A 26,424-nucleotide genomic window follows, 5' to 3' on the forward strand; every position below is an offset into this window, starting at 1 on the left:
TATTTTCTTGGAGGCACAAGAGCAGCAGCAGTGGTGGGGGTGGTACGATGGGAGCTTTCTGCTTATTATTTATTATATTATTTAAAGTTAAATTCTAAAGCTTAGCTTGCAAACTGGTGGCCTACTGGCCAAATTTTAGGCTTAATTTTTTTAATCTATAGAAGTTTATTTTTAAAAATTGAGTTAATTGCCAACATTGGGCAATCTGGATACCTGACATAAGATACACACACACACACACACACACACACACACACACACACACACACACACACACACACCTGGCTTCTCTTGGATGATTAAAAAATACGATCTTTTTACTATTTCAAGGACTGAAATGTGGTAGTCTTTACCTTCCCCTAAGTCTTAAATAACCAGCCTTATATGTTACCTGCCTGGTCTAAAGGCTTTTGAGGTAAGATTTCTGCTTTAAGATCACTTTCTTCTCTCCTTACATGAAGCATCTCCCCTGTAGTTTACACATAACACTCTCTTAGTCTTTATTCACTTTCTCTTTTGGCATTTTATTATTTATATAAAATTTGTGCACTGTGAGAATGATGATTTTCTGAGATTAAGCTAACACCTGCCAGACTTGCCTATGAAGGAGGAAAACTTACAAAACCAGATGGCCCATGGTTCTTAGCTGGGAAATCTAATTTCCATGGTGATAAGGTCTGAATCATTTTTGCCAGCCCCGAGGTTGTCATTTCAGAGTCTGATGTGTCACAGCCTAACGGCTCCATTGCCTGATCTGACTGTTTTGGTCCAGGGAGGTAAAGTGATTCATTGGGTTGGCTTTTTTTTGAATGACGTCTATAGGCATTTGGGCTTCCCTGGTGGCTCAGATGGTAAAGAATCTGCATGCAATGCAGGAGACCCGGGTTTGATCCCTGGGTTGGAAAGTTCCCCTGGAGAAGAGGATGGCTACCACTCCAGTATTCTTGCCTGCAGAATTCCATGGACAGAGGAGCCCTGCAGGCTACAGTCCATGGGTTATAAAGAGCTGGACATGACTGAGTGACTAACACTTTAACTTATAGGATTTTGAGTCCATCATCTAGGCCATTACTCATTCTGGACACCAGAGTGAATCACTGAGCTGTATACTCTGCCATCTACATGAGAAATCTACTGAGAAATCTCACCATCAAAATCAGATACATCTTCAAGCACAGTGGGTTGTAGTTAATCACAAATTTCTCTTTCCCCATCTTTGATCACTGTATATTGTTGGGGGCTAAATTACTTGCTGTAATGTTCCTCTTAATTTGATATTGAATCAAACTTTTGGTAGGCTGCCGGGGTCCAGCCCCGGCTGATCCAGGGTATTCGAAGGAGACACGGCGTAGGCGAGGATCAGGAAACAACTGCTTAATTAAACGTTAATTAAGGATATAAAGAGTAATAGAATAAGGATAGCTCAGTGAGGAAATTCAGTGGAGAAAAGAGGCTGAAATAAGGATAGCTCAGTAGGAAAATTCAGTAAAGAAAAGAGGCTGAACAATTCAGCCAGAAGGTAAGAGAAAGAACGACATGGGGAGACCAAGTTTCGGTGAACAAGGCCCGCACTTTATTTTCCAAAGTAGTTTTTATACTTTAAGTTATGCATAGAGGATAATAGGGGAAGGGGTGGAGTCATGCAAGGACAGCAGTTCCTGGTTGTAATCTAAGCCAGGCTTTCAAACTTATCATATGCAAAAGTTCAGGTGATCTACATCATCTTCTGGCCAGGAGGCCTGTTAACATTTTAAGAAACTTATCTTTCTCTAAAGGTGATTATTCCAAAGTCAGGCACCAGCCTCCAAAAAAGCATTGGACAAAGCTGCATTCCTATAGGGCAAAGGTGAGGTGGGCTCAATCAAGAAAAGAATTAACTCAAGGGTCCAAGGTTACAAACATTGAGGCTACTACTTACATTTCTATACACCCATTATATCAATCAATACACTGCCAAGGACACGGTAGGTAAGGAGTATGGAGACTTAGCAGCAAACATTGGCCCAATAAATGAAAAACCCTTCACCAATACAATTTCTAATCAGTCTTTTAACTACTCAAAGGAATCTGTGTTTAGACAGTTTAGAACATCTCCTGCCTCTCACAGTTGGGAGGCTCTGAACAATCACATGTGGCCGGAAAAACCTATTTAGGCAGGCTAGAGGATTTCCAAAGGAGTTTGTAGGTTAAACACTGTCACACCCAGGAATTATTAACTGGAGCTGTAAGCTAACTCTTTTTTCAGAGAGAGGTAGTGGGGGACAGCCCCCCGTAAAGTCAGAGGTGTAGGTGAAAGCACAAAGCAGAAAGTAGGCAGACTCTGGTTTTGGGGGTAGATGCTCGAGAATTTCCAGGGGGACTCCTGAGGCTCGATTCCGCCTTTGCGTATGCCGAGCCTCCTTCCTCATGACCTTTGTCATGGGCGGAATTCCTCACGCTGGCTCCCGGCAGTGATAGAATTCCAGTTGAGCTATTCCAGATCCTGAAAGATGATGCTGTGGAAAGTGCTGCATTCAATATGCAATATGCACTCAATATGCAATATGCCGGCTCCCTGCAGTAGGCTGCAGTCCGTGGGGTCACGAAGAGTCGGGCATGACTGAGTGACTTCACTTTCGCTTTTCACTTTCATGCATTGGAGAAGGAAATGGCAACCCACTCCAGTGTTCTTGCCTTGAGAACCCCAGGGACGGGGGAGCCTGATGGGCTGCCGTCTATGGGGTCGCACAGAGTCGGACACGACTGAAGTGACTTAGCAAAGAGCCTTAACCATGAACACATTTTAAATTATAGGGCCCTTATGGGCATAGTACTTTTTTTTCTGCATTGGCTAAATGCAAATATTACTTATTTGATCATAGTTTACAGATGGGGGAAACTGACTTGATCTCAAAACAGTGGTTCTTATCCCAGCACCTCATTTTTCAAAGTGCCTCTTACTAGAGCAGATTTTAGGTCTCAAAATACTCATTTTTAATGTTGAAGCAAACAAGAAAGAAGCCCACTGGGACTGGATGTTGATTTCTGGTAGTTTACTGTCCTCTGGCTACACTGCTTTTGCTTTATCTCATGGGATGTCTTAGGTCTTGCCCAGTATGTCTTGATACTTGACCATACATGAAAATGAAATGTACATGAGTCCCTTTGACTGTTGGGTTAAGTTTATGGGACTAAAGTAACTGGAAATTTGTTTCCACACATTTTTGACTTGTGACTTGACTACATAAGAAAGAAATTAAACTCTTCTTAAAAAGAAAAAGCAGGTAAGTGGCATCTCATTTCCTTAGGTAAAGGGGTTTGTTTCCATTCCTCTTCTGGAGTTAGTGTGTATCCATGTATAGTCAACAGCCTCAGATATGCAGATGACTGGGGTCAATCCCTGGGTTGGGAAGATCCCCGGGAGAAGGGAAAGGCTACTCATTCCAGTATTCTGGCCTGGAGAATTCTATAGACTGTGTAGTCCATGGGGTCACAAAGAGTTGGATATGACCGAATGACTTTCACACTCACCACCCTAATAGAAAGCGAAGAGGAATTAAAGAGCCTTTTGATGAAGGTGAAAAAGGAGAGTGAAAAACTCTCCAGCTTAAAACTTAACATTCAAAAAACTAAGATCATGGCATTCCATCCCATCTCTTCATGGCAAGTAGATGGGGGAAACAGTGGAAACAGTGGCAGACTTTATTTTTTTGGGCTCCAAAATCACGGCAGATGGTGACTGCAGCCATGAAATTAAAAGATGCTTACTCCTTGGAAGGAAAGTTATGACCAACCTAGATAGCATATTGAAAAGCAGAGACATTACTCTGCCAACAAAGGTCCATCTAGTCAAGGCTATGGTTTTTCCAGTGGTCATGTATGGATGTGAGAGTTGGACTGTGAAGAAAGCTGAGCGCCAGAGAATTGATGCTTTTGAACTGTGGTGTTAGAGAAGACTCTTGAGAGTCCCTTGGACTGCAAGGAGATCCAACCAGTCCATTCTGAAGGAGATCAGTCCTGGGATTTCTTTGGAAGGAATGATGCTAAAGCTGAAACTGCAGTACTTTGGCCACCTCATGTGAAGAGTTGACTCATTGGAAAAGACTCTGATGCTGGAAGGGATTGGAGGCAGGAGGAGAAGGGGACGACAGAGGATGAGATGGCTGAATGGCATCACCAACTCGATGGACATGTGTTTGAGTGAATTCCGGGAATTGGTGATGGACAGGGAGGCCTGGCATGCTGCGATTCATGGGGTCGCAAAGAGTCGGACACGACTGAGCGACTGAACTGAAAATCACTGCAGACAATGCTACAGCCATGAAATTAAAAGAAGCTTGCTCTTTGGAAGGAAAGCTATGACAAACCTATACAGCATATTAAAAAGCCAGAGACATCCCTTTGCCAACAAAGGTCCATATAGTCAAAGCTATGGTCTTTCCAGTAGTCATGTGTGGATGTAAGAGTTGGATAAACCATAAACCATAAAGAAGGCTGAGTGCCAAAGAGTTGAAGCTCCAAAACTTTGGCCACCTGATGCAAAGAGCCAACTCATTGGAAAAGACCCTTGTGCTGGGGAAGATTGAGGGCAGGAGGAGAAGGGGACAACAGAGGATGAGATGGTTGTATGGCATCACCGACTCAATGGACATGAGTTTGAGCAAACTCCAGGAGATGGTGAAGGACAGGGAAGCCTGGGGTGCTGCAGTTTGTGGGGTCACAAAGAGTCGGACAGGACATAGCGACTGAACAATAACAACATGTATGGTCATAAATGCTTTCAGAAAGCCCCTTTATCTCTTTTTCCTTGGCATTCCTGTTATTAGTTCCACATTCCACTTTCCTTAACTCCCTGAGGAAAGGACAAGTAGGACCAGAAGAATGGAACCAAAGTACTTGAGAGTCATTACTGACATATAAAATCTGTTGGAATGTGAAAATGGTAAACCCAGTAAATCAGCTAGTGAGTGAAAGTCGCTCGGTCATGTCCAACTCTGTGACCCCACACACTACATGCAGTCTCTCAGTTCTCAGTTCAGTCGCTCAGCACTATACAGTCCATGTAATTCTCCAGGCCAGAATACTGGAGTGGGTAGCCTTTCCCTTCTCCAGGCGATCTTGCCAACTCAGGGATCGAACCCAAGTCTCCCGCATTGCAGGTGGATTCTTTACCAGGTGAGCCACAAGGGAAGCCCGTAAATCAGCTAACCAGTCAACAAATATGACATAGGCAGAAACTGGAAGAAGAGAAAGAGTACTCAGTTCTGGTACAGCAAGACAGTTGATGTTTGCTCCCTTTTACCTGTTATGAAGATCACAAGACTTCTCCCTCAGGTAGGAGAAATGGAGAGAATATCCAAAGAGAACTGGCAGTATTGATACCATTCCACTTGGCTTCTCTCTTTAAAAGGTGATCAAAGATATTTCTTTGTTCTTTTAGGGGGAGAATTCCTTTTTTTTCTTGAGGATCATTGTAAATTCATGGATTTTAAGAGTATATTTTGATTAGTTGCAGTGACTTTTTCTTTTTCTCAGTATGCTCAAATAAAAACTTTGCTCTTTGGGAACCCCTTCAGATTGGTTCCTGTAAATACATATGGAAAAGAGAATCCATCATAAGTGAATCACAGTGAGTTTTCACAAACTCAGTATTCCCATATAATCGGCACCCAGATCCAGATAAAGAACATCCCAAAGGCAGCCATGCCCTATTAGGTTTTTTGACCCCTGCTTTTTGGTTCAAAGGGATACTTTAAGCTCCTCTTGTTTACTTTGTAGCCCAATCTAAGAATCAGTTATTACAAGGAGCTCTGGTTCCTTTTAGTAGAAAATGGAATTTAGAAACTACAGTCTGGGCATTAAGGGTATTCATTCTTATCGGTTGTCAGTGTTTCCAGGCCTTTTTAGGAAACAGAGGCAGAAATATATATTTTTTAAAATAAAAAATTATAAGTTGACACTGAATTTTTCAAGTTAACCTTATGGAGTTTAATATTATGTGATTTTATATTTGTATCTCTTCTCAGATGAGTAATCTCAGCATTGCTACTAATAATTGTTCTATTTTTATAGAGAGAAAAAATGTAGAATTTTATATATCTTTTATCATTATCATTATATTTGAGCTTCCAAAATTTATGTATGTGGTCAAAAACTGAATTTCTTTCACCTCCATTTTTGGTATTGATGTTGATATGTTTCTTGGCAGTGAGATTTAGTCTATTAAATCTTCAGTCCACGAATAATTTGAGTTATTTGCAATTCATTACATCTTCAGCAGGAGAGGTTCCGGAAGTGACAGTGGGATTATTGTACTCTTTGGACGGTGGATCAATTTGTGCTGCATTGATGCACTTATTAGTGTCTACCCTTCATTATAGTGCAGGTCCAGAAAGAGAAGAAAGATAAATACTCTAAATAGTCTGAAAGTGCCTCTGCAGTTTTGTTCTTCTTGCTTCTTTTTATCTGATAAATGGATATTTTTCGGATGCTTATATTAGAATGACTTTCTTTTTCCTTGCTCAGTAAAGGGATCAAGTGCTTTGATTTTGGGACACATTTTGTAATATTTGATCTTGGGAGAAATGTAAGTGTTCATAGAGAATACAGGACTAGATAGTTGCCTCTCCCTTCCTTCCTGCCATCTGTCCTTCCTTCCTGCCACCTGTCTATCCTTCCTTTCTTTTTCCTACAAGCAGGTGATTCCTTGAACTTGAAGCTGAGGGATAGACAGTAGGAGGGAAAAAGGAGAGTTTTTCTTTTTCCACTCACCATTAGTCTTTTTTCACCTGTCTTCTCAAAATATCTCATTTCCAACCCTCCATAAGGTTGGAATCCAGTATTTTTGAGTTTTTTTCCAAACATATTTTTAGGTACAGAAAGATGATTAATTAGACTTTAGTTAGTCTAACTCTAAGGGTGATTTAAATGTTTTTTTAAATTGACTTTTCACATCTAATGAATAATGCCAGGAAGTCCTGAGTGCAGTGAACCAACAATACAGACCTGCTTTGAAAGCTTTGGCTTTCAGACTACAAGGATTTATTGGAAGTAACATTTCTAGATTTTGTCTCGGGAAGCAGTGGTTACACAGATGGTAGACTGACAGACAGTCTATCCAAAACTTCAGCTGTATGTGGCTGGTGGTAAAGGACAGAAGTTTCAGAAACAATGGCAATTTAAATAGATGTGTCTTTTATCACATGCCTCTTATCACCCCTACCATATCTAGTGTTTGCTCATGTATTCATTCATTCATCCAGCAAAGTCTACTGAGTGTCTCTACTCAGTATACACGGGCACTGTTTTAAGTGCAGAGATTACAACAAGAAGTGGGAAACACAACAGGGGAAGTCTCTGGGGATAGACAAAAAGCCAATAAACAAATACTGGAACTACTGAGTGAGATAAGTGCTGTGAAGGAAATGAAAAGAGTATCACGCAGAAAGTGACAGGGCGTATGCCCATTTGAGGTGACAGAAGCTGAGAACCGAGGGTCATTTGCCGACTAAACTTTCATATTAAGAAAACTAAATTTGAAAGTACTTTACAATTTATTTAGACAATAACTACACATTTGGCATTTGAATTTATTTTCAGATGTCTAATTTTTTTTTTCAACTGACACTGTAAATTGTTGAACTGAACTTTCAAATGAAGGTCTCTTGTTTTGTCAGCTTTTAAAAACTGGAGGAAGTCCTGGGTTTGGGGGAACTCTGTACTGTATTTGTAACTTTTCTAAAAATCTAAAATTATTCTAGAATAAAACATTTAAAAGGAAAAACTGGTGAAAATTTATACCAAAATTTATACTAAATCAAGTATAGTGTGGCAAAGATGAGGAATCCAGCCTATATAGGAGGGGTCTGCAGGAGAATGGTGGGTGCTGAGAATTTGTTACTTGAATGCCCTTGTATAGACTTTTGTCTCATCACTCATTTTTGAACTAAACAAATTTTGCCCCTTTTCATGTTTCTTTTTACCTTCTTAAATTTTATAAACTTAACAAACCTTGCAAAGAGTTAGTTTACATTTTTCCTTTTGTTAAAAAATTTATTCATTTTCTTAAAATATTTGTCGACTACTTAGGATGTTATCCTTCAGGTAGAGATTAGCAAATCTTTTTCACATGTGGCTTTTAATAAAACTGGCATCAGAAGTAAAAGTTTCCTCTGATCAAAACAGTCTTCTCTAGACTTTGTTTTATTAGTGTTTTTCAATTCATGTATTTCTAAGCATAAAGTACCTTTTTTTTCACATGTTGGTGGCATTCTTGGTAACTCAGATGGTAAAGAATCTGCCAGCAATGCAGGAGACCCAAGTTCAGTGAACAGGTCGGGAGGATCCCCTGGAGAAGGGAACGGCTACCCACTCCACTATTCTCACCTGGAGAATTCCATGGACAGAGGAGCCTGGCGGGTACAGTCCATAGGGTCACAAAGAGTCGGACGTGACTGAGGTATTCACACTTTCACATGTTAGAGGAAATAGAAAAATCTGAAGTTGGCAAGAAGCTAGTCAATTCAATATCTTCTTTATAAATAACTTTGCCAACTGTGTGTATTCAGTCGCTCAGTCATGTCCAACTCTTTGTGCCCCATGGACTGTAGCACAGCCGGGTCCTCTGTCCTTGAGATTCTCTAGGCAAGAATACTGGACTTGGGTACCATTTCCTACTCCAGGGAATCTTTCCAGTCCATGGATTGAATCTGTGTCTGTTGCATATCCTGCATTGGCAGGTGGATTCTTTAGTACAGATTAACAGACCTGCCATGGGAAACTCCTTGGTAATCTATAATCTTTGAAAGTACTCTGTAGTATCTGGTCCCAAGAATGCTTCCTGATCGTTCAAAATCTGGTTCAGGAGTCAGCAAATTATAGCCCACAAGCTTGCAGTCTTGCTTTGTAAATAAAGTTTTATTGGAACAAGCTATGCTTATTCAGGTACATATTGTCTATGGCTCCTTTCCCACTCCTGTAATCCCCTGTGATAAAGTTTTACTTATAATTAGGCACAGTAAGATATTAATAATAATAAAATACAACAATTATAACAATAGACTATAATAAAAGTTATGTGAATGTGGTCTCTTTCAAAATATTATACAAATGTAATGCCTTTTCCATCCTAACTAAGCACTACGCACTGTGGCCCTAACTTTTGCAGTTTGAGGTATGATAGCAAAACTAGCACAAATTTCTTTTTTGTTCTTTACAATTTCACAGATAGAAGATTCATTCTTACTGTAGATCTTATCAACCTCCACATACAGTTTTTTCCTTTACTTATTGAGTCAAGGACTTTCACCTTTTCACTTAAAGGCAAGACGTTATGGCTTCTCTTTGGCAGATCTGAATTGCCAGCATCACTACTCTTGCATTTTGGGGCCATTATTAAGTCAAGTAAGGGTTGGTTGAACACAAAGACTGTGATGCTACAGCCAATGATCTGATAACCCAGACAACTACTAAGTGATTCATAGGTGGGATATGCTCGACACAGACATGATGCATGATCTGGGAAGGAAAGAGTCGGATGGCAGGAGATGTTATCACACTGCTCAGAACGGCATGCAGTTAAGGCAAATGAATTATTTCTGAAATACTCCATTTAATATTTTTCAGATCATGGTTGACCGTGGATAACTGAAATATCAGAAATCAAAACCACTCATAAGGGGGAACTACTGAACAATGGTAGTGTTGAATAGCTGCAACGAGGTTGTATATATACCAGACCCTTACATAAAAAGTTTACTGACCTCCGTTCTAGTCAATGGCAGTGACTGGATTATGTCTTTCTGTTTCTGAATCTGGAATCCAAGAAATTTTGCAATCCCAAGGATTAGTAGACAACAAAGTCTTGTTGGTTCATGATAGAGCTTTTTGCTTTATTTTCTTTTTTATTCATAAATGGAGGTACTGTTTTGTAGTAAAATTTTTCCATGAGCTTGCTGAAGTTTTCAGAAATAGTTTTGTAACATAAAGTCCATTTCTAGAAATATTAAAATGTATATACTTTAGTTATCATTTAAAATTATTATTATTATTATTTTAAACTTTGCAGGAAACATCTTTAAAATCCCTTCATTTTTGAGGTTTCGGTCTTTACCTTGGGAGTGAATCTGTGTCTAATGCTGTATAATTATGCCCTGTGAAGAGCAGGGCCCCGTTGGTAATTGTCTACACCCGCTGCATAGTTACAGGTTTGTTAAAACAGTCTTGAGCCTCAGAGTATTTGGTTCATTGGTATGGATGAATTTCATTGAAAATTTCATTAGAATTTCATTTGGAAATTCTATTCCTGGGTATCTGGAAAAAACCAAAAACACTAAATTGAGACATGCACTCCAACACATATAATTAACCAAGACATGGAAGCAACCCAAGTGCCCATCGACAGTTGGATTAAGAAGAGTGTGTGTGTGTGTGTGTGTGTGTGTGTATATGCATGCTACTGGAATATTCAGTTCAGTCGCTCAGTTGTGTCCGACTCTTTGCGACCCCATGAATTGCAGCACGCCTGGAATATTACTCAGCCATAAATAATGGAATATTGCCATTTGTAGCAATATAGATGGACCTACGGAGAAGGCAGTGGCACCCCACTCCAGTACTCTTGCCTAGAAAATCCCATGGATGGAGGAGCCTGGTAGGCTTCAGTCCAAGGGGTCGCTAGGAGTTGGACACGACTGAGCGAGTTCACTTTCACTTTTCACTTTCATGCATTGAAGAAGGAAATGGCAACCCACTCCAGTGTTCTTGCCTGGAGAATCCTAGGGACGGGGGAGCCTGGTGGGCTGCCGTCTATGGGGTCGCAGAGTCAGACATGACTGAAGCAACTTAGCAGCAGTAGCAGATGGACCTAGAGAGTATTATGCTTGGTGAAGTTAAGTCATACAGAAAGACAAATACTGTATGATATCACTTCTATGTGGAATCTAAGAAATAATACAAATGCATGCATATATGAAACAGAAGCAGACTCACAGATATGGAAAACAAACTTGGGTTACCAAAAGGGAGAGGGAAGAGGGGGAGGGACAAACCAATGCTATAGGATTAACAGATACAAATTACTATATATAGAATAGATAAGCAACAAGGATTTACTACATAGAATAGAGAATTATATCCATTATCTTATAATAACCTATGTGTGCTGTGCTAAGTCACTTCAGTCGTGTTCGACTCTATGCGACTGTATGGACTGTAGCCCACCAGGCTCCTCTGTCCTTGGGATTCTCCAGACAAGAATACTGGAGTGGATTGCCATGCCCTCCTCCAGGGGATCTTCCCAACCCAGGGATCAAAACTGCATTTCTTATGTCTCCTGCATTGGCAGGCAGGTTCTTTACCACTAGCACCACCAGGGAAGCCCATAATGGAATATCATCTGTAAAAGTACTGAATTGCTATGCTGTACACCTGAAACTGATGCAATATTGTAAACCAATTGTACATCAATTAAAAAAAAAAAAGACTGAATTTGGAATAAGTTCCCAGGTGGCAGGTTCCTGACACCACCTTTCAAACCCTCTATTGTAGATAGCACTGGCATTTCCCAACTTAAAATCTGGTGAAACAGTAGCCTTTCTTCATCACAATTCAGTATCAAGTGACATTTTAGGCCTCTTTTTGAATTCCTTAAACTTCCACTCACTGTCTTATCAACTGGATTCACTAATGACTCAGATACAATTTTTCCACTTTTATCTGTTTTCTAGTCCCCACATTCTGTCCTCATCACTGTTACGAAGTTCTACTTTGAAAAGTCCCTTTACTGTTCTTTTCAGTGGTGTTTGGAAGTGAAATAGATCCTGTGTTCAACCTGCCAGCTTTACTCTAAGATGTGTATGTGTATTTTAAAGTAATTCTTTCTTTCTTGATGCTCATAAAATCTCACAGTGTAAGTTGGGCACAGAAGTATCTTCCCGGTGCAGAGGAAGCAAAGACACTGAGATGTAGGATCACGTGATCTGATAAAAAAGGAAAGTTCAAAGTCAGGTATTTTTTTCATCCATTTCTTTGTTATTTATAATATAGCATGAATTTGACACTCTCTGGACCTCAAACCATCAGGACCCCATTCCTTTACTTCATATCAGTATCTCAAGTATTTTTGACACCAAAATAATCTTAATAAGTACATTATTTGATTGTTCTCTTGTATTTATTTGTAAGCTTATTTTTAATAAGAATAGGCTAGAAAATTCATTTAAAGGCATATAGCGGTATGTTGTTTTCTATTTTTTGGATTTTTACATTAATTTAGCATTTTTCTTCCAAATACTTTTTATCCTTTGATGGAAAATTGGCAAAGCTTTTACATAGAGACTTTTGATAAAATAGCGTCATGGATCAAATCAGTCTCAAAATGGAAAGTCTTGAGACTGAAGCGTCCTGAACAAGCTGCTCTGGGAGGAGGGCAAAGGTCTTGGATACAGTGTGCCGTCCAGTCTCTTTCCCCTCACAGAGTCTGCTGAGGGGGGGGTCAGAAGAGCATGTGTAATAATCCTAAGCATTTTGCATAGACTATTGCGTTTACTTCTCACAATTCCGTGACGTAGGATGTTATTATCTTGTGTTTTATAGATGGAGAAACTGAGGCACAGAGAAACTAAGTAAATTGTCAGAGGTTTCATAGCGTGGAACTAGCAGAGTTGGGATTCATCTCTAACCCAGGCAATCAATGAGATTTTTTAATGTAAACATAAGAGGAAAAAGTGCCACTCGATATGGGCCACAGGGTACAGATAAATGTTTAAGACTCAGCTCTCAAAAAAAAAAGGCACTGATTTGCATGGCGTCCATACTCCCACCATGGCTGAACCGGGTTTCCAGGGGTTATGTCTCTGGAGGCCGAGCTGGGGAGAGGTGTGTGCTGTTGGCTCCTGAGCCTGGGTAAGCCTGCTCCAGTAACCACTAGATGTGTGCAGAGATTGCGACACCAGGGAATTGCATTCACAAGGCGGAAGAAGCTAGGCCTGGCAGTAGATCTTTGGTTACTGCCAGCTGTTTCTTCCCTCTTGTAACAATGAATGAGCAGTAATTGAAACCAACATTCATGCTGAATGCCCAGCGCAAGGAAAATTTAATTATAGGCAATCTGAGATACGGGTAAAGGTCTGCATAAACAATGGTATTCTGGAGGGGTACCAGTTTTTAAAAATGCTGCTGAAGCCTTCTGAAATATCTGTTATTGGGAAGATAATGGGTAGTACATTAGGTAGGTGGCAGGTAGAGTAACTGTGTATGCAACCTAACCTATCAGGCAGTGCTTTGAAAGAATGACACTGTTGCCTCCATTCCTACTTCTAATGTACAACTCTTCACCTGGGAGAACAGAGCTTAATAATGCTCCAGGCCTCTAGAGCACCATTAGCAGCCTGGTGGGTCTTTTTTTAGGACAACCAGGAGGTTTTCTCTTGGGAATGTTGAACTTTGTACAGTCTTTCTCTCTAGCTGACTGATGAACAGATAGGGAACTCCAGTCTGCAAATCACTTGGGTTATTTTGAATTATCTTTGGGCAAATATAATAAAATCAAATAACTGGTGTGAGGGTGATTATCTTCAGGCAGACTGTGTGCATAGTCGACTGTACTTAATGTGTAGAATGGAGGCTTTAAGTCTTTATAATGATAAGCCCAGTAAACAATCTGAATGGATTTTGTGGCCCGTGATATCAGACTATAATGTTGAAAGTGACATAGTCCCCACCCTCGAAGATTGTGCAGGATCAATACAAATACACACAGTGCAGTGTGTGTTCAATATATATGCATATGTATAGAAATATTATAATATTTCTATTATATTGATTTCTATTAGATTGAAGTGACAATTTTCTCTAGTAGATTAGGAAAAATTTTATAAAGAAAATGAAACCTGAGCACAAAATAATGTAAAATTATTGCCTGCATACTATATAAGTAATTATAGTTGATTATATTTATTATTATGTGCTTGTATACTAAGTTGCTTCAGTTGTGTCCAACTCTGTGTGACCTTACGGACAATAGCCTGTCAGACTCCGCTGTCCATGGGATTCTCCAGGCAAGAATACTGGAGTGAGTTGCCCTGCCCTTCTCCGAGGATCTTCCCAACCCAGGGATTGAACTCGTGTCTCGTATATGTCCTGTATTAACAGGCAGGTTCTTTACCACTAGCACCATCTGGGAAGCCCCACAGTGATCATACAAGGACATTTTTATTGTTGCAAAATATACATAAAATTTACCATTTTAATCATTTTTAAGCTTGCATTTCAGTGGCATTAAATGCATTCACATTGTTCTGTAACCATCACCCCCACTATGTAAAATATTCATTTTATGTATATATTGTTGATTCCCAAAGAATCAAACATAACAAAAAAAACCCTTGTAAGAAAACTCCTGTAAGTTATTTTATGTATATTTTACAAAAAAAAAACATGTTCTTGTATGATCAATTATGCACACAGTGTGTCTGAAGATAACCACACTCATGTCAGGTCTGGATGTTTGTGTGCTCCCTAAAATCCATGTTGAAACCCTAAGGTGATGGTATTAGAAGGTGGGGCCTTTGAGAGATGATTGAGTCATGAATGGAATTAGTTCCCTTATAAGAAACCCAGAGAGATCCCTTGCCTCCTTCTGCCATCTGAGGACACAGTGAGAAGAGAGCCAAGTGTGCGCTAGAAGAGTATCTTCCAGTGCTGCGATCATAGACGTCCCAGCCTTCAGAACTGGGAGAAATCAGTGCTTTTGGTTATAAGCCACCCAGTATTTGGTTATAGCAGCCCAAAGGGACTTAGGCAAACCATTTTCTATTGCAAGAACTCTTTGATCTTCCGAACAGGGACCCTGTACCTATTAAACACTAACTCCATTTCCCTTGCCTCATAGACCATGGCAACCACCCTTCTGCTTTCTCTCTCTATTCACTTGACTACTCTAAGCATTTCATGTAGTACTTTACTAGATAGAATCATATCATATGGCTCCTTTTGTGTCCAGTTTGTATCACTTAGCATAACCTCTTGAAGTTTCATCCATGTTGTAGCATGTGTCAGAATTTCCTTCCTTTTGAAGGTTGAATAATATTTCATCCTGCAGACACACAATACTTTATATCACTTGACTTTATTGTGCTTTGCAGATACTGTGTCTTTTACAAATTGAAGGTTTGTGACAATCCTGCATGGAGCAAGGCTATTGGTGCCATTTTTCCAATAGCATTTGCTCACTTCATGTTTCTGTGTCGCCTCTTGGTAATTCTCACAGTGTTTCAAAGTTTTCCATAACTATTAGATTTGTTATGGTGGTCTGTGATCAACAATCTTTAATATTACTATTGTAATTGGTTTTTATTTTGTATGTTTAAATTAAGGGATACGCTTTCTTTTAGACATAGTGCCGTGCTGTGCTTAGTCGCTCAGTTGTGTCCAATTCTTTGTGGCCCCATGGACTATAGCCCGCCAGGGTCCTCTGTCCATGGGGATTATCCAGGGAAGAATACTGGAGTGAGTTGCCATGCTCTCCTCCAGGAGATCTTCCCAACCCAGGGATTGAACCCAGGTCTCCCACATTGCAGTTAGGTTCTTCACCATCTGAGCCGCCAGGGAAGCCCATGAATACTGGAGTGGGTAGCCTATGCCTTCTTCCAGGGGTTCTTCCTGACCCAGGAATCAAACCAGGGTCTCCTGCATTGCAGGCAGATTCTTTACCAGCTGAGCCAATAGGGAAGCCCAAGACACAGTGCTGTTGCACACTTAATAGACTGCAGTATAATGTAAACATAATTTTTATATACACTGGGAAACCAAAAATTCATGTGACTCACTGTATGGCCATGGTCTAGATGATGTCATGCATGTCATGATCCTGTAGTATCTCTGAGTTATGCCTGTATGAATATACCACATTTTATCCATTTATTGTTTATCCATTTATTGATGAACTCTTGAATTGCTTCTAGCTTCTGGCTATTATGAATAATGATGTTACGAATATGAGAATACATATCTCAATTCCAGTTGCTGCTCTCAGTTCTTTTGGGCAGATACCCTGAATTGGAATTATTGAATCATACGGTAATTCTGTTTTTAATTTTCTGGGGAGCCACCCTACCACATTCAGTGGCAGTTACCCCAGTTCTGCCTTCCCAGTAGCAATGCACCGGAGTTAATTCAGGAACATTTTTAACCTAAGCCATTTTGTTTGCTTTAGCCAGTTCTTTAGCATACCTCAACTCAGTACAGAAACTTGCTTTGACAGGAAATTGCTCTAGGGAATGGGACGTGAGCCCAGTACTCATGTCATTTGGTGCCTCAGCAAGAGTTTACTTGGATTTATGAATGATGATTCAAGGTCACAAAGCAGAGGCAAACATCTTTGATGTTTCCTGTTATTACCAAAAAGCCCTCACTCAGTACCTATTAGCAGTCATGGGAAACATTTCATAATATTATTTTTTCCATTAAAATATAAATTATGACATTACCAAGCTTCCTTTCAAAACAGATTAGCAAGGGTCAGAAACCAAATAATGAAGGAAAAAGTGGCTGGCAAAATTCTTGAAAATTTAGCACTGGTAAAATTATCAAGTGATGGTATCAAAGTGGTCTTGTCAGGAATGTCCATGGCATATGCTCCCATCAGAATCAAATGTCTTGTGATCTCATTATATTAAATATGTTGTACACCTTTTGTGCCATTTTTTTAAAGTTCTTTATTTATTTATCTTTTTTGGCTGTGCTGGGTCCTCACTGCAGTGCACGGACTTTTCTCTAGTTGCGGAGAGTGGGGCCTCCTTTCTAGTTGTAGGGCATGACTTCTCATTGCAGCATCTTCTCTTGTTGTCAAGCACACCCTCTAGGCACTCGGACTTCTCGCGGCTCAGTAGTCGCTGTTCGAGGGTTCTAGAGTACAGGCTCAGTAGTTATGGCACATGGACGTATTTGCTCCTGGACATGTGGAATTCTCCACGACCAGGGATCTACCCAAGTCCCCTGTACTGGCGGGCAGATGCTTAACCACAGGACCACCAGGGAAGTACCCCATGTTTTTTTTTTAAACCTGTACTAATGACAATGCTTTTAAAAATATGAACCCCCAAGGGCGTACTATTTTAGCTGTTTGATAATCTACTGAAAACTGTTGACTATCTCCTGAGTATTATAAAATGCACACTTTTCAGATCATTCCTGGGGTTTAAAGAATACACTAAACCTTTAATGAACCCAGGCTAGGAACCTCTGTAAACGTGTATTGTGTCATCAGTAGTACCGCCAGGCTGATTTGTTGCTCGTGCATGTGTGCTCAGCTGTGTCCAACTCTTTGAGACCCTATGGGCCATAGTCCACCAGGCTCCTCTGTCCTTGGGATTCTCCAGGCAGCGATACCAGAGTGGGTGGCCATGCCCTTCTCCAGGGGATCTTTCCGACCCGCGGATTAAACCCCCATCTCTCATGTCTCCTGGCAGGCAGGTTCTTTACCACTGGCACCACATGGGGAGCCCAGGTTACGTGTAAACAGTGGTGAAAGAATTTGTTGCACGGGCTTTGATGTCAAATAGATTCGAAAACCACCATGAGGACTCTGTTTAATAAACTTCCTCAGCTGTTTTTCATCTGTGTACTATGAATCACAAGAGAGTTCCTGAGAATGTATGGAAAGTGCTTGGCACACAGGCCTGGCATGTGGTAAGAGCCTGATATTTTTTATTGGTGTTTTCCTCTGACATGATAGAGAAAGCTGGGAAGGAGGTAGGTGATCTATTTTTTTAGGACTCCAACCTCAAATAATATATATATATATATTTTTTACTCATTGATAATTTTCTGAAAGGCTGTTTGTTTTATCAATTAGAAGATGTTCAAAGGAGAAGGATTGCTTGGGGAAAGAGTATAAAAGGTAGTTTGGTTCTTCAGAATAAGGAAGTATTCCCTGATCTCTTTATGATTAGCAATTTTTGGAAGTTCTGAGAACAATTCAGTGCATCATGCCCCAAGCTCAACAAAACCTAAAATAGGAGGAAAGAACTTTCCATGTTCCTAGAATATAAATTTCGTGCCAAGTACAAAATTAAAACTAGATTAGAAAGAATATATAATTATTAAATCTAGGGACATGTATCCCAAGTAGAGAATACCTCAGCCCAAGTTACATTTCTCAAATAAAGACATTATTATATTAGAGCTTAATAGAGATCATGGGCTTCCCTGGTAGCTCAGTGGTAAAGAATCTGTCTGCCAATGAAGGAGACATGGGTTCCATTCCTGATCTGGGAAGATCCCACCTGCCTCAGAGCAACTGAGCTCATGCGCCACAACTTTATAGGCATAAAAAATATAAAATAAAATATATTTTAAATTTTTAAAATAAATTTTAAAATTGAAAGCTGTTCTTTAATATCGGTTAGGTTCACAGCAAAATTGAGCAGAAAGCACAGAGTTCCCCCACCCCCCACAAACACATAGCCTCGCCCATTATCAGTGTCCCACCCTAGAGTAGTTTAATCAGTGGACCTATACTGATGAGTCCAGAGTTTACTGTAGGGTCGCTCTTGGTCTTGGCAGTCTATGAGTTTTGACAAACATGCTTTATGTTGACCATTATAGCATCATACAGAAGAGTTTAACTGCCCTAAAAATCCTCCGTGCTCCACTTCATGCAGCCGGTGATCTTTTTTTCTGTCTCCATAGTTTTGCCTTTTCCAAAATGTCATGTAAATGAAATTATACAGTATGTATTCTTTTCAGATTGGCTTATTTAACTTAAAAATGAAGATGCATATGTGTGTGTGTGTGTATGTGTATTTTGTAACCTTTTTTTTTTCCTGGTTGATTTTCATTTGATTCTCTCATTCATTTTACTTGGATGTTTTTATTTTTCACAAGTTAGTACTCTGAAAACACAGTGTCAATAGGACAACAGCCAGCATCATTATTTTGTTGCTGACATCAATGGAAATGGTAATCATCTTTTACCATTAAGCTTGATACTGGGTTGGAGTCTGTGTGTGTGTGTGTGTGTGTGTGTATGTACAGAAGAACACAAACATATAAAAGCAGGTGTTCCAGGATTTGTTAGGAGTTCATAATATTTGGAAATATATATTAAGTAGATGGCGTACCTTTTAAGTCAAGATGATTGTAGAATATTATAACTTTGACTTATTATTTTAGTTGTTTATTATAGATTGCAACAATTATCTCATAATTTAGTGTCTTCTGTCCCTTGGCTATATACTTTTTATAGCCTTGTTTCTATATTTATGGTTCCTGTTTTCTTTATTTAAAAGTGAAATATAAATAAATAAAATGGTTAAACTGATAAATCCAAGAGTAATTATAGTTACTTTCCCTATATTTATCTTGAAGGGCTGGGTGACACAGAACACTGTTGTTGTTTGGTTGCTAAATCGTGTCCAGCTCTTTTGTGACCCCACAGACTGTAGCCCACCAGGCTCTTCTGTCCATGGGATTTCTCAGGCAAGTATACTGGAGTGGGTTGTCAGTTTCTTCTCGTGGAGATCTTCCCAACCCAGGGATTGAACCTATGGTTCCTGCACCTCCTGCATTGCAGGCAGGTGGTCCCTGCTGAACCACCAGGGAAGAACATAGATTTGTCTTATTCATTTATTATGTAAAGAGCCTTTAGAGTGTGGGGAGGGATGAGAGTCTTGTATGGTCACAAGTAGAGAGTTTGTTTCTGTACTCATTCCTTTTAGTTTTGTAAATGCCTGCACGAGAGGCCAGCTTGGGGATTGGAAGCTGTATTTTGAGGGCGCACTGGGACATGTCCATGATGCTTCTCAGAAGGCAAGGTTAAGGGAGGCAGCAGAGGGCAAAGTACCTATGGCCTTGCTGTGCTGGGAGAGCTGTGCCTCCATGGTCTCTGAAAGCTCGTAATCTGTGACCAGCCTTTTCCCTAGGCCTCTCGCCCCCTTCCTCTCCAGCTTGGAGGAAACTGGTGGAGCTTCCCAGACTTCCTTCCTGTGACACCACTTGACTGTCTTGAGAAGGGCAGTCACATGTTGGTTTTCACCTATTCTGGTTTTGTCCTGAGTTAAATGATTCCTTAGATTTTATCACATGTGGTGGCCACTATTCCCTAGAATGAGTAATAATGGTCTTTTTCTTCTTTAATCCTTTTAGTCATTTTCTAGGAAAACCCTTATCAGATCTCACACTGCCATCTTTCCTGGAAGTCTGCAGCTTGCCGTCTTGAAATCAGTCTTCGATTTTCTTTTCCTCATCTGTAGATTAATGACCTTAGAAATAAAGCTTTCCTACCCTTTCTCTTTAAGGAAAAAAAAAGCTGTAATATATAATGATATTGTAATGAGTACAGTATATAATGGCAATGGGCATTCATTGCAATGGTGATGATCCTGATAGAAAATAATTTATTCCACCCAGCAGTACAATGATATTTACCTTGATAAGGTCAGTTGATAAGAATGTCCTACCCCAGGTGGCTGGTGTCTAGAATTACCTAATGAGGCTCCTCCTAATTCTCTATAAACAGTCATGCAAATCCAGAAAGACAAGCTATCCGTATTGCAAACACTAACATAAAACAGAGTCTAATGTCAAAATGTTGAGGACTAGACCCCAGTTCTAGGGGATCTGACATTGAGGAAAGTCTAGCCAAGGCCTGATTATGACGAACCTCAGCTGGTCTTGAGGAGAAGGAGACGACTTGCAAAGGGAAGAAAAATCTTTGCTTTACTCAGTCTGTCCTCGCACTTAGAGCTCCCAGTTGGCCCCAGAGAGAAAAAGTCCTGTCAGCTCTTCCCTATTGCTCTAGAATCCTAAGTACAGTTCTGCAACACTCCAGATTAAATCACCAAGTTGAAATGAGGATTCAGAGGAGAATTTTTTTATTTTGGGTGGGGGGGAAGGTAGCGGCAGGAGGAGAGGCTTATATTGCAAGGGAAGAGTTGAAAGATACTGTTTTACTCTTGACTCCATCACAGTTCCCTATAATTTAGACTTAAAGGGGGGATGAGGCTTCCCTGGTGGCTTGGACAGTAAAGAATCTACCTGCAATGCAGGAGACCCAAGTTCAATCCCTGGTTTGGGAAGATTCCCTGGAGAAGAGAATGGCTACCCACTCCAGTATTCTTACCCGAGAAATTCCATGGACCGAGGCTGGCAGCCTACAGTCCATGGGGTCACAAGGAGTCAGACACAACTGAGTGACTAAGTACACAGTACAAAGGAGAAAGGGGGGATTCCCTCGTGGGCCAGTGGTTAGGATTCCGTACTTCCACTGAAAGGGGCATAGGTTTGATTCCTGGTCAAGGAACTAAGATCCTGGAAGCCGCATGGTGCAGCCAAAAAAAAAAAAAAGGAGAGAGAGAGAGAAACTTAAAGGAGTTAATTCTATTTATATAGAATTTTAAACAGAATAGAACAAATAGAATTTTAAAGGGAGAATTGAATCTTCCAAATTAAGGACAAATATAAAAGTCAATTAAAACCATGGAAAAGTCAGTAGTATAAAGAAAGGCAGATTACATAGGAAAAGTTGTCAAGCATTAAAGGAAACAAAGACAAACCAAAAAATATAGCGTAAAATGGTATGGCAGGGGTAAGGTGAGCTATTAGTGAAACAGTAAATAGAAATGGGGAAAGCTGAAATTCGTTTTTTTTTAAACAACCCAACATGATTATTTCTAACAGGAACACATAATACAAAAGTGTAGAAAGTTTAAAAGCATGGACAAATCTCATTAATTACAAACAGAAAAAAAAAAAAAAGCAAATGGTATCAAATAAAGTAAAACAAAGAGGGTGATTTTGTAATAATCAAAGGTGGAAATATATACTTATCATGAACTCTTCTATAATAAATCTCATTGTTTCAGAATAGACTGAATACAGTCTGAATGTCCCACTAGAAGGATGGTGGAATGTATTGTGTTATATCTGTGTGGTGCACTCATTCTCAGTTGTTATATCTGATTCTTTGCACCTCATGGACTGCAGCCTGCCAGGCTCCTCTGTCCATGGGGTTTTCCTGGCAAGAATACTGGAGTGGGTTGTCATTTTCTTCTCCAGGGGATCTTCCTGATCCAGGGATTGAACCCACATCTCCTGCATAGGCAAGCAAGTTCTTTACCACTGAGCTATCAGGGAAGCCCTATGGTAAATACAATACATCATATTACTGTGTCCAAGTAATCACTGAGAGAATTATACTTCCATGCCTCATAGACTTCAGTTTGTCCATATGACTTGCTTTGGCCAAAAAAAATTGTGAGTTTAAGTAGCATGTCCTGCCTACAAGCAAAAGCTCTAAGAACTTTTGGTCTAATGGTTTTGCCATGGCTCTTTTCCTCCTTCATATGGGGGTTGTTAGGCCTGGGATGAAGAGAATATAGAGTAGCCAACCTCTAATGGACATGTAAATGGGTGAGAAATAAACCTTTCTTGTAAGCCCTTGAGATTTTGGAGTTCTCTGTTACCACATCACAACTTAGCCTGGGGTAAGTTGTCCCCAGTTTCAGATGTTTTTCTGAACACGCGTGATGTATGATACCTGTAAACAGCAAGTCCTAAAAGTCTTCCCTGCCACCTTTTGCTGTCGTTAGATCCATAGGTCATAAATCTGCTTTTTATGTCACTCACTGTAAATGCAAGTGTTATAGCACTGAGAAACAATTGTAGTGATCCCACTGATATGTGAGGGAGGAATAAGACAGGAAAATTAGATGTTAGGTTCTTGTATTGCTGTTATTTTCAGCCACAATACTTTTCTCATTGAGTATAGGAATTATGTTGGTGTTGACTTTAAAATCTGTGATCTAAAATAGGGCTAGAATTTTGTCTAGGTGATTTCTAAATATGTGCTTTGACAGAGATGAAGTAAGTATTAATGTCACAACATTTCTTACATTCTAGGAATAAAGAATAAATAGATGCAACCTACCAAAGAGTTTACATTTACTTTTGTCAGTGCATTTTGAAATTGAGCATTAATCAGACACTTGATTTATAATCAAATTGGAATGATCATTAAAGGTCATCTCATTCAACCTTATATTAGGTACTTGAAACTATTTTTTAAAGAAGATTTTTAAAAATAGTAGAAACAGCAATGCATGCATGCTTAGTTGGTCAGTTGTGTCTGACTCTTTGCGACCCTTTGAACTGTTGTCCACCAGAATCCTCTGTCCATGGGATTTTTCAGGCAAGAGTACTGGGGTGGGTTGCCATTTTCCTCCTCCAGGGGATCTCCCCAACCCAGGGATCCAACCAGGCATCTCCTGTGTTTCCTGCATTGCAGGCAAATTCTTTACTGGCTGAACTCTCAGGGAAGCCCAGAAACAACAGTAACCTCAAAAACAATTCATGGAATGAATTAAATTCTCTTACTTACTTTTTCTTCATTCTTGACATTATTTGATATATTCATAATTATAATTCAACCAAAAATGCTGCCCTTTCTTCAAAGACAAGTTACTCTGAAAATATCATTTTAAATTAAAACAAAAACCAAAGTATTAGCATTGATTTTAATGAGGAAAGTGTAGTTGGATGCTATTAGGGGAAAAAGAAAAGTACATCAGAGGAAATGTTGGCCCTTGATGTAGGTTGGGTTAAATTTACTTCCAAATGGATAAGAGTTTAACGAGTTAGGTTGTCTCAGCATCATCCCTTGGGGCACTTGAGAACATCACAGAGCCTCCATGCTTTTTGCTTGGGTATCAGCATCTACTTTTAAAGCTTCTTGGGCCAGTAGGCAAAGTACTTCATATCAAGAATTTGAGCAGTGTTCTTGCTTTCTGTTTGCTGGCACCAGAGCTTGGCTTGAGAACATTTATTAGACTACCTCATAAAAGAGGATTAGCTGATCGTCTTGTAAGTGTTGACTTATTACTGCCTCTTGCCAGTACTAAACAAAACGTGATCTCAAGCCAAAGAGCGAGCTCTACAGATCTTTGCATGTCTATTAGTCCAAACACTAGTTTTGTTTCAAGAGAAAGTCTTCCAATTTAGGGGATAAGTAGATTTTGTTTTTCCTGTGGTGAGAATGGTGTTGAAATCTTGTGAAAGGACCACAAGTCAAGTCCGATTTTCCGAGTGTATAGTCACTTGCCTTTTACTTATTGGGATTGTTCTTTCAAATATTCTCTATAGCCAGCTGACCATTAAAATCCTGATTACATTTGAGATCACATGATCAGTTAACATAATGTTGCAGGTTTTAACCATATAATGATAGGCTTTATGAAATTTAATTTATTTGCGCTTGCAGAGTTTACATGATCTATATGTAAGTTGCTTGATATATTTGTATTGTTAACATAATCTATTAAACATTCTTCTCCAGCCTGAATTTCTCTGAACTCCAGACGCATGTGTTTGCCTCCATTTGAATGCCTCTGTTGGGCCTTTCTGCTAATGCACCTGAAGCTATACTCATGACCTGCTGTCGATCCTGATTGCCTTTGGCCAGCTCTCGCTTGGAATACCAGAGACCTGGGAATCATCCTGAGGCCTGCTGTTTCCCCCTCCTTGTGTGTGTGTGTGTTAGTCACTCAGTAGTGTCTGACTCTTTTGCGACCCCATGAATTAAGTCCGCCAGGCTCCTTTGTCCATGGAATTCTCCAGGCAAGAATACTGGAGTGGCTTGCCACTTTCTCCTTCAGGGGATCTTCCCAACCCAGGGATTGAACCCAGGTGTCCCATGCTGCAGGTAGATTCTTTACTGTTTGAGGTCCCAGGGAAGCCCTTCCTGCCCCTTATCGAGACACAACTGCCAGGACCAGGTGCAGAGTGGTCCTGCCACCTCTCTGGTTCATCATCTAGATCAGATCAGTCGCTCAGTTGTGTCCGACTCTTTGCGACCCCATGAATCGCAGCACACCAGGCCTCCCTGTCCATCACCAACTCCCGGAGTTCACTCAGACTCACGTCCATCGATTCAGTGATGCCATCCAGCCATCTCATCCTCTGTCGTCCCCTTCTCCTCTTGGCCCCAATCCCTCCCAGCATCAGAGTCTTTTCCAATGAGTCAACTCTTCGCATGAGGTGGCCAAAGTACTGGAGTTTCAGCTTCAGCATCATTCCTTCCAAAGAAATCCCAGGGCTGATCTCCTTCAGAATGGACTGGTTGGATCTCCTTGCAGTCCAAGGGACTCTCAAGAGTCTTCTCCAACACCACAGTTCAAAAGCATCAATTCTTCAGCGCTCAGCCTTCTTCACAGTCCAACTCTCACATCCATACATGACCACGGGAAAAACCATAGCCTTGACTAGACGAACCTTTGTTGGCAAAGTAATGTCTCTTTTGAATATGCTATCTAGGTTGGTCATAACTTTCCTTCCAAAGAGTAAGCGTCTTTTAATTTCATGGCTGCAGTCACCATCTGTAGTGATTTTGGAGCCCAGAAAAATAAAGTCTGACACTGTTTCCACTGTTTCCTCATCTATTTCCCATGAAGTGATGGGACCGGATGCCATGATCTTCGTTTTCTGAATGTTGAGTTTTAAGCCAACTTTTCACTCTCCTCTTTCACCTTCATCAAGAGGCTTTTCAGTTCCTCTTCACTTTCTGCCATAAGGGTGGTGTCATCTGCATATCTGAGGTTATTGCTGTTTCTCCCAGCAATCTTGATTCCAGCTTGTGTTTCTTCCAGCCCAGCGTTTCTCATGATGTACTCTGCATATAAGTTAAATAAACAGGGTGACAATATACAGCCTTGACGTACTCCTTTTCCTATTTGGAGCCAGTCTATTGTTCCATGTCCAGTTCTAACTGTTGCTTCATGACCTGCATACAAATTTTCTAATTGGGCTTCCCTTATCTTCTTTACTTCCCCATTCTGGTTCTGCTCATGGCTGCCAAAGTGATCTTTTTAGCATACAAATCTGGTTATACCTCACCTCTTTATGGTCTCTTAGACTTAGGATATGGAGAAGGCAATGGCACCCCACTCCAGTACTCTTGCCTGGAAAATCCCATGGATGGAGGAGCCTGGTAGGCTGCAGTCCATGGGGTCACTAAGAGTCAGACATGACTGAGCGACTTCACTTTCACTTTTCAGTTTCATGCATTGGAGAAGGAAATGGCAACCCACTCCAGTGTTCTTGCCTGGAGAATCCCAGGGACAGGGGAGCCTGGTGGGCTGCCGTCTATGAGGTCACACAGAGTCGGACACAACTGCAGTGACTTAGCAGTAGCAGTAGCAGACTTAGGATAAAAATCTGAGTGCTGAACGTGCCCTACAGGAATTGAACTCTGCTCTTCTTTGACCCTCATGTCACTGTCTCCATGTGTTCTGATTGTATTTGACCAGCATGAATTCCTAGATCACACCCAGTTGGACACCCAGACACCTGGCTAACTCCTTGTCATCTTTCAGATCTCAGGTCAAACCCCCCTGCACAGGGATACCTCTGACCTCCTGACCCAGTGAGTTCCCCTTGCCGTGTGTCCTCCTA

At 40.4% G+C, this 26,424-nt stretch overlaps 1 protein-coding gene across 47 annotated transcripts in view; it reads left to right on the forward strand.

Annotated features, from left to right (window-relative positions):
• Positions 1-26,424, forward strand: part of OSBPL6 (oxysterol binding protein like 6) — a 217,547-nt gene that overhangs the window by 99,243 nt on the left and 91,880 nt on the right. The window lies entirely within an intron of this gene.

Source organism: Bos grunniens, chromosome 2 (assembly GCF_055505025.1).
Source record: "Bos grunniens cultivar Pamir isolate PY7600 chromosome 2, Bosgru_T2T1.0, whole genome shotgun sequence".
NCBI classification, from domain to species: Eukaryota; Metazoa; Chordata; class Mammalia; order Artiodactyla; family Bovidae; genus Bos; species Bos grunniens.